Genomic DNA, 7,931 nt, shown 5'->3' with positions numbered 1-7,931 from the left:
TCCTGGGCTATTTTGGGATTTTTCACGGTACCGGGAGGCTAACTGATCAGCAAGGCAACTCTAGTTATTTGGGGGGGGTGGGGAAGGAGGGAGAAAAAAAACCCAATCTGACTTCACGAAGGAAAACAGATTTTGGGGGGAAAAAGGAGTGATCTCGTTAGTTTGCTGAAAAGCACAGAAAGGTCATTACTGACATGGATTTCCAACAAGTGTTTTAACAAGAGTCTCAAAAGTTTGGCGAACAACATTTGTGGGTCGGAGCGAAGATGAAATGAGGTTCACGGAGAGAGAGAGAGAGAGAGGTGTTAGATTCATTCGCAAAAGGAAATAGACGCGTCCGCGACAAGAAATTGCTCGAGAAACGCAGCAGGTCCGGCAGCTCCCGCGGGAAGAAAGCAGAGCCCATCTTTCCAGTCGGGTGACTCATCAGAACAGGGTAAAAAAAACAATGACTGCAGATGCTGGAAACCAGATTCTGGATTAGTGGTGCTGGAAGAGGACAGCAGTTAGAAACCAGAGAAGCTCAACTGGGGGAGGTGGAGACCCAGCCCAGAGAGAGCTATGTGAAGGGCTAGGTAAAAGAGATGTGGATGTATAGGCAGGCCGAGAGGGAGGAGAAGGAAAAATGTAGACAGTTTAAGAGCTGATGGCTCAGTGCTGCCTCACAGCACCAGGGTCCCAGGTTCGAGTCCAGCCTGGGGCGACTGTCTGGGTGGAGTTTGCACATTCTCCCCGTGTCTGTTCCGTGCTCTGGGTTCCTCCCACAGTCCATGCTAAATTGCCCATAGTGTTAGCTGCATTAGTCAGAGAGAAATGGGTGTGGGTGGGTTACTCTTCAGAGGGCGGGTGTGGGCTGGTTGGGCCGAAGGGCCTGCCTCCACACTGTAGGGAATCTAATCTAATCTAACCAAGTGAGAAAATGGGAGAGCTGTGCTGTGGACACTCCATGCTGTAAGGGGAGCGAGTGTGGGAGATGGGTTTAAAACCAAGCATGGAGAGATGGAATCAGTCTAGATTAGTGTGGTGCTGGAAAAGCACAGCAGGTCAGACAGCATCCGAGGAGCAGGATATTTCGGGCGAGAGCCCTACAGGCTGGGCACTGAGTCCTGGAGGCTGCAGGGTCCCCTGAGTGGAAGATAAGGTGTTGTTTCAGCTTGCTTTTACCCTGGCTGGAGCTCTGCAGCAGGCCTGACATGGGAATGTTGGTGTTCTGTCAAGCAGTCAGCCAGCCTGCTTCCCCAATGCAAAGGAGACCATATTGTGAGCGGTCAATACAAATAGACTGGAAGGTATGTCTGGGATGGTCAAGTGTGGTGCTGGAAAAGCACAGTAGGTCAGGCAGCATCCAAGGAGCAGGAAAACCGACGTTTCGGGCATCAGGAGTGAGGCCTTGCATTGCATTGACTTTGTGCACTTTGACCCTTCAGGCAGAGCTTAAAGACCCTCGGTGCTCCTGTCCTGCCTACCTTTCAGTGTGGACAGAAAGCTGAATGGCCATGTCTCAGCCTGTGGAGAGTAGTCCTCAGTCAGGGGCTCCCAGTGCAGTAAGTTCAACGGTAGGGTCGACTTTCCATCCAGGGCCTGGATGGGGGTGGTCAGGGGAAACTGCATCACTACAGTCTGGGTTGTAGGCCATGACCAGTCCTGCTGGTCCAGTGCGACCAGATTGGGAAATCGTAATGAGTCGGGTCAAGGGTCACTCAGGGCTGTCTGTCCAAGTCAGCCAGACGCATGGGTCATGAGGGTCAGCTCAGTGAAAGTCCGGGGTCACAGATGTGGTGGGGAAGTCACCCTTTGGACACAGTGTGCTGACAGGTAGATGGAACAGTAACTAAGAACAATGGAAGCCCAACATGTCAATGAGGGAGACAATAACACCTGGGATTACCACCAGAGTGAGGGGGAAGGGAGCAGTGCAACATGATGGTCGGCATGACTCAGCTTTAGGGCTGTAGCTCAGGGGGTGATGTTGGACAATGAAAGCACAGTTCAGAGGTGTGTTGAAGCTCAGTATTGCTGAGCTTGATTGGGAGCGCAGGAGGAAAGGAATGTGGAGCTGGGGGATGATCTTTTAAGAACAGCAGGCTGAGCCTGTGATGCTATGTGCTTGGTAAGTCATCAGACAGCTGTGACCCAGTTTCCATTTCCAAAGTGCTTGTCTCTTGATCATCTCTGAAGTGGATGGATTAATATTATTTTACTTATGAACATAATGGACCCCTTCAAGAAGAAGTTGTAGCAATTAACCAGGCACATTCACATTGAAGTCATTTATAAAAATAGCACCCGACTGTGAAATGTGTGCAGATTTCAACTGTGTGGGATCCAAGTGCTGACCACACACAATCTTCACCATGTCGTTGGTCATTGCTATTCAATATAGTCATCTCTATGAAATAGAGCTGTACAGCATGGAAACAGACCCTTCGGCCCAACCCGTCCATGCCGACTAGATATCCCAACCCAATCTAGTCCCACCTGCCAGCTCCAGCCCATATCCCTCCAAACTCTTCCTATACATATACCCAGCCAGAAGCCTTTTAAATGTTGCAATTGTACCAGCCTCCACCACTTCCTCTGGCAGCTCATTCCATACATGTACCACCCTCTATGAAAAAGGTACCCCTTAGGTCTCTTTTATATTTTTCCCCTCTCACCCTAAACCTATGCCCTCTAGTTCTGGACTATCCATGCCCCTCATGGTTTTATAAGCCCCTATAAGGTCACCCCTCAGCCTCTGATGCTTCAGGGAAAACAGCCCCAGCCTGTTCAGCCTCCTTATAGCTCAAATCCTCCAACCCTGGCATAATCTTTGTAAATCTTTACTGAACCCTTTCAACTTTCACAACATCCTTCCGATTGGAAGGAAACCAGAATTGATAATGCAGGAAACATTTTAAAAATGACACTTTCAGGCCTCAATTCACAGGCAATCCAAGACCTCACTAGGCTGCACAAGAGAACGGAACTGTTACCCTCTGTCAGAGAAATTAGCCCAATAAGGCAGAGACCACACAAACCAAAAATCGACAAGCTGTTTATTACAAGTGATATCACTGGAAGAGAAATTGACTAGGCTGACACAGAACTGACAGTCTGTACAGGGAGATCAAGGGTTCTCTTCCTCGAGCTGAGGTTTTATAAGAATCTTGTACAATAAAGTTAGTTTAAAACTGGGGAAAGATACAACTATGTGGAAATGGAATAACCTAGCTACAGTGATGATAATTGGAAAACAGTTATCGGGTTCGCAATACAGTGCAGCATCCTGACAGTACCATTGGGTCAGGAGATTCCAGCTCTCTTCGCAGGTAGGTGAGAATGTCTCTTGATTCCATTTCAAGATGCTTTCATTGTTCCTGTCCTGGGAGCAGGGTCATTTGGTGCCCCTCTGTCTGACCTTTCTTTTATGTAACTTTGGTATTGTTGAGTTATGAGACTGCCCTCGGGGCTTTGGGACAGCTGTGTTGATCTGGTATTGTTAGTGGGTGTTGGGAAGTGTATTTTCTTGTCTGAGAGCCTGTCTGGGAACTTGCCAGCCTGCTTGGTCCCTGCTGAGGCATTCTGGGTGTTTTTGGTATAATTTGGCCAAGTTTGCTTTGCTATCTGGGCCTGTTAGGCGGGGGTGGCAGATCTTTTTCCACACCCTCTCAGCTTGAATTTGCTTTTGTATGCAATGCTACCTTTCTTGAGGGATGTTTGGGATCGAGCAACAACGTTTCAGTAATCTTACACGCAGAATTGGAAAAGGCTCTTGTGGCAAAGCATTAGTGTCCATATCTCTGGCACAAGAGGCCCTGGTTCAAGTCCTACCTGCTCCAATGGTGCACCATCATCTGTCTGAACAGGTTGTGTCAGGAAAAATTCACACCCAGAGATGGGGTTCGAAGAGTTTGGGATATTTGCTCTTCAGGTGTGATTTGGTCAATGTGGCTGTTGTCAGATTGTGTCTTGACTCATTGTTTGCAAAACTCTCCCAACTCGTTGTTGGTGCAAGCCCTTGGATAATGAATAGAATGCCACAGGGTCAACTAGGAAAGAGTGGACTTCTGTCTACACTGCTGTCTAGATCAACGCCCGACGGTCCACCTGATTTTATTCAACTTTTGTAAACCGTTCTATTCAACCACTGGCTTGCTTAGCTTTTTTAAAGAGGAATCCACGTTGTCATGGGTCTGGAGTCACCTCAGGCCCGGTCAGGTCATGACAGTGGATTTCCTTCCCCGAAGGCAGGGGGGTCTCAGTGGTTAGCACTGCTGTCTCCCAGCACCAGGGACCCGGATTCGATTTCAGCCTCTGGTTACTGTGTCAGCATGGAGTTTGCTCGTTCTCCTCGTGTCTGCGTGGGTTTCCTCCGGGTGCTCCAGCTTCCTCCCACAGTCCAAAGATGTGCAGGCTGGGTGGATTAGCTGTGGGAGATGCAGAGTTACCGGGATGAGGTGGATCTGGGTGAGATGCTTATCAAAGGGTCAGTGTGGACTTGATGGATCAATTGGCTTGCTTCCACACTGGGATTCTTTGAAGAGCGTTAATGAATAAAATGGCAATTCTTGAAGTAATTTCATGAAAATCATGTCCTGATGCTTTTTGTTATTTCAGATTTATGAACTAATTGAATATAAATTTCCTATCTATCATGGTGAAGTTTGAATTTGTATCTCTGGAGGATTAGTTCAGGCCTCTGCATTACTAATCTGGGTAACATCCCTAATGTTAACTGCAATCCTAGAGTAGAGAGACAGAGTAGAGTAACTTTTATTTGTCATTTCTGCCATCTACAAATGATACAGTAAAAATGAGACAGTGTTCCTTCAGGACCGAGGGTGCTACATAGACAGCACAACCTACACCCTCGTACATGGCATAAAGTGCATAAGACATGCAAAACATGCAAGTTACAGTGTAACAGAAGAATGATGAACAATAGACATTTTTCTAGCAGCAATATGAAAGAATTCCAGATGGGAAACAGGCCGATTATACCGTGTTAAGGAGCCTGATGGCCTGGGGGAGGAAACTGTCGCAGAGTCTGGCCGTGAGAGACTGTATGCACCATTATCTTCTGCCAGAGAGCAGGAGGAAGAAGGGTTTGAGTGAGGGGTGAGTGGGCTCTTAGCCTTTTGGAAGCAGCATGTGCTGTAAATCTCTGTAATGGAGGGGAGAGAGACCCCGATGATCTTCTCAGCTGTCCTCACTGTCTGTTGTAAGGTCTGAAGATCCAAGACGGTGCAATTCCTGAACCAGGCAGTGATGCAGCAGCTCAGGGTACTCTCAATGAACTCTCTGTAGAATGTGGTGAGGTTGGGAGGTGGGCTTTCCTCAACCTACACAGAAGGTAGAGATACTGCTGGGCTTTCTTGGATATGGAGCTGGTGTTGAGGGTCCAGGTGAGATTCTCTGCCAGGTGTACGCTGAGAAATTTGGTGCTCTTCACTATCTCCACTGGGGAGTCATTAATGTCCAGTGGAGAGGAGTCACTCTGTGCCCTCCTGAAGTCAACAACCATCTCTTTCATCCTAAGGGCGGGATGGTGGGTCAGTGGTTAGTTACTGCTGCCTCACAGCACCAGGGTCCCAGGTTCGATTCCAGCCTCGGGCGACTATCTGTGTGGAGTTTGCATGTTCTCCCCGTGCCTACATGGGTTTCCTCCGGGTGCTCCGGTTTCTTCCCACAGTCTAAAGATGTGCAGGTCAGGTGAATTGGCCGTGCTAAATTGCCCATAGTGTTAGGTGCATTAGTCAGAGGGAATTAGGTCTGGGTGGGTTACTCTTCGGAGGGGTCGGTGTGGACTGGTTGGGCCGAAAGGAATAATTATTTCACCTCAGTCTTCATGATGGAAGACATGAATAATATCCCAAGAGTGAGTGGGCAGAGCTGAGGATGGTAGCTATCACTGTAAGGAATCTAGTCATCTTGTCCATGTTGAGACAAGTAGTGGTTCTGTGGTACCAAGGGCCCTGAATCTATGAATGTTCTCTGCTTCTGTGCAAAAATTATTAAGCGAATGACTGACTGATTAAACATAGCACATGTTAAAACTCAATGTAAAAACATCAGTGTTTAATGCTCTTTGGAACATTGATTACTTGTTGTGACTGCTTAATATGAAATTGCAAGATTGTGCTGAATCCTGTGAGCATTTGTACAATCATTTGATTGTACTTTAGATCAGTGAACATAATATGATTAAATTTACTCTGCAATTTGAGAAGGAGAAGATAGAGAGTAAGAGGTAACAGTATTACAACTGAATAAAGACAATTACAGAAGCATGAGGAAGGAGCTGGGTAGAACTGACTGGGGTGGGTGGGGGAAGCGGGGAGATGGTAAGAGCCTGGCAGGGAACACAGTGGAACATCAATGGCAGGAGTTTCTGGGAGTAATTCAGGAGACACAGCAGAGATTCATCCCGAGGGAAAAGAAGCATGGTAAAGGGAAGATTAACCAACCATGGCTGACGAGGGAAGTCAGGGATAGGATAACATGAAAAGAGAAAACACATAATGTGGCATAGGACAGTGGGAACCAGAGGATTGGGAAGCTTACAAAGACCAACAGAGAGCCAAAAAATATATATAATGAGGGAGAAGAGTAAATATGAGGGTAGGATAGCCAGTAATATAAAAGGAAACTAAGTTTCTTTTTAGATATATAAAGGGCAAAATTAGACATTCGGCTGCAGACTTGGTAGTGGGGAACAAGGAAATGACTGACGAATGATGGAAGACATGAATAATATCCCAAAACTTTTAAGAGTGAGTGGGCAGAGCTAAGGATGGTAGCTATCACTAAGGAGAAGGTGCTCAAAGGACTGAATGACCTGAAAGTGGACAAGTCATCTGGACCAGATGGACTACACCCCAGAGTTCCAAAGGAGATAGTGGATGTGTTAGTGGTGATCTTTCAGGAATTGCTAGAATCAGGGAGGGCCCCAGAGGGCTGGAAAACTGCGAATGTGACACCCCTGTTTAAAAAAGGAGTAAGGCAAAAGATGGAAAATTACAGACTGATTAGCCTAACCTCAGTCGTGAGCAAGATTCTGGAACCATTGTGAAGGATGAGATTTCTGAATACTTGGAAGGGTATCGTAAAATAGGGCAAAGTCAGCATGGTTTCATCAAGGAGAGGTCATGCCTGACAAATCTTCCTAGAGTTCTTTGAGGAAGTAATGAGCAGGTTAGACCAATGAGAGCCCATGGATGTGCTCTACATGGACTTTAAGAAGGCTTTTGACAAAGTGCTGTACAGGAGACTACTGAGTAAGACAAGGGCTCATGGTATCAAAGCCAAGGTGCTAACATGGATAGAAGCTTAACTGTCTGGCAGAAAGCAGAGAGTGGGATAAAAGGGTCTTTTTCAGGATGGCAGCTGGTGACTAGTGCTGTATGGTGTTGTGACCATAACTTTTCACTTTATACATTAACGATCTAGATGAAAGTACTGATGGTGCTCTGGCTAGGTTTGGAAGACCATACAAAGATAAGTAGAGGGATAGGTTGCAGAGATGGGGAGGCTGCAGAAGAATTTTGACAGGTAAGGAGATTGGGCAAAGAAGTGGCAGATGGATTACAAGGTGGGAAAGTGTGAGGTCATGCACTTTGGTCGGGAGAATAGAGGCTTGGACTATTTTCTAAATGGGGAGAAAATTCCAAAATCTGAAATGCAAAGAGACTTGGGAGTTCTAGCCCAGGGTTCTCGCAAGGTAAACTTGCAGTTAGGAAAGCAAATGCAATGATGGCATTTTAGATTAGATTAGATTACTTACAGTGTGGAAACAGGCCCTTCAGCCTAACAAGTCCACACCGACCCTCCGAAGAGCAACCCACCCAGACCCATTCCCCTACATTTTCCCCTACATTTACCCCTTCACCTAACACTATGGGCAATTTAGCATGGCCAATTCACCTAACCTGCACATCTTTGGACTGTGG

The 7,931-nt window shown here is 46.9% G+C and overlaps 1 protein-coding gene across 1 annotated transcript in view; it reads left to right on the top strand.

Annotated features, from left to right (window-relative positions):
• The first annotated feature begins 322 nt into the window (after positions 1-322).
• The window catches only part of LOC122541375, a 30,289-nt gene continuing 22,680 nt past the window's right edge, over positions 323-7,931 (top strand). The window contains exon 1 of the mRNA XM_043678092.1: positions 323-436. The gene's annotated coding sequence lies outside the window, so the exon portion shown is untranslated. The remainder of the gene's footprint in view (positions 437-7,931) is intronic.

Source organism: Chiloscyllium plagiosum, chromosome 37, assembly GCF_004010195.1.
Source record: "Chiloscyllium plagiosum isolate BGI_BamShark_2017 chromosome 37, ASM401019v2, whole genome shotgun sequence".
Taxonomy (NCBI): Eukaryota; Metazoa; Chordata; class Chondrichthyes; order Orectolobiformes; family Hemiscylliidae; genus Chiloscyllium; species Chiloscyllium plagiosum.
This window is presented reverse-complemented; position numbering and strand designations above follow the sequence as displayed.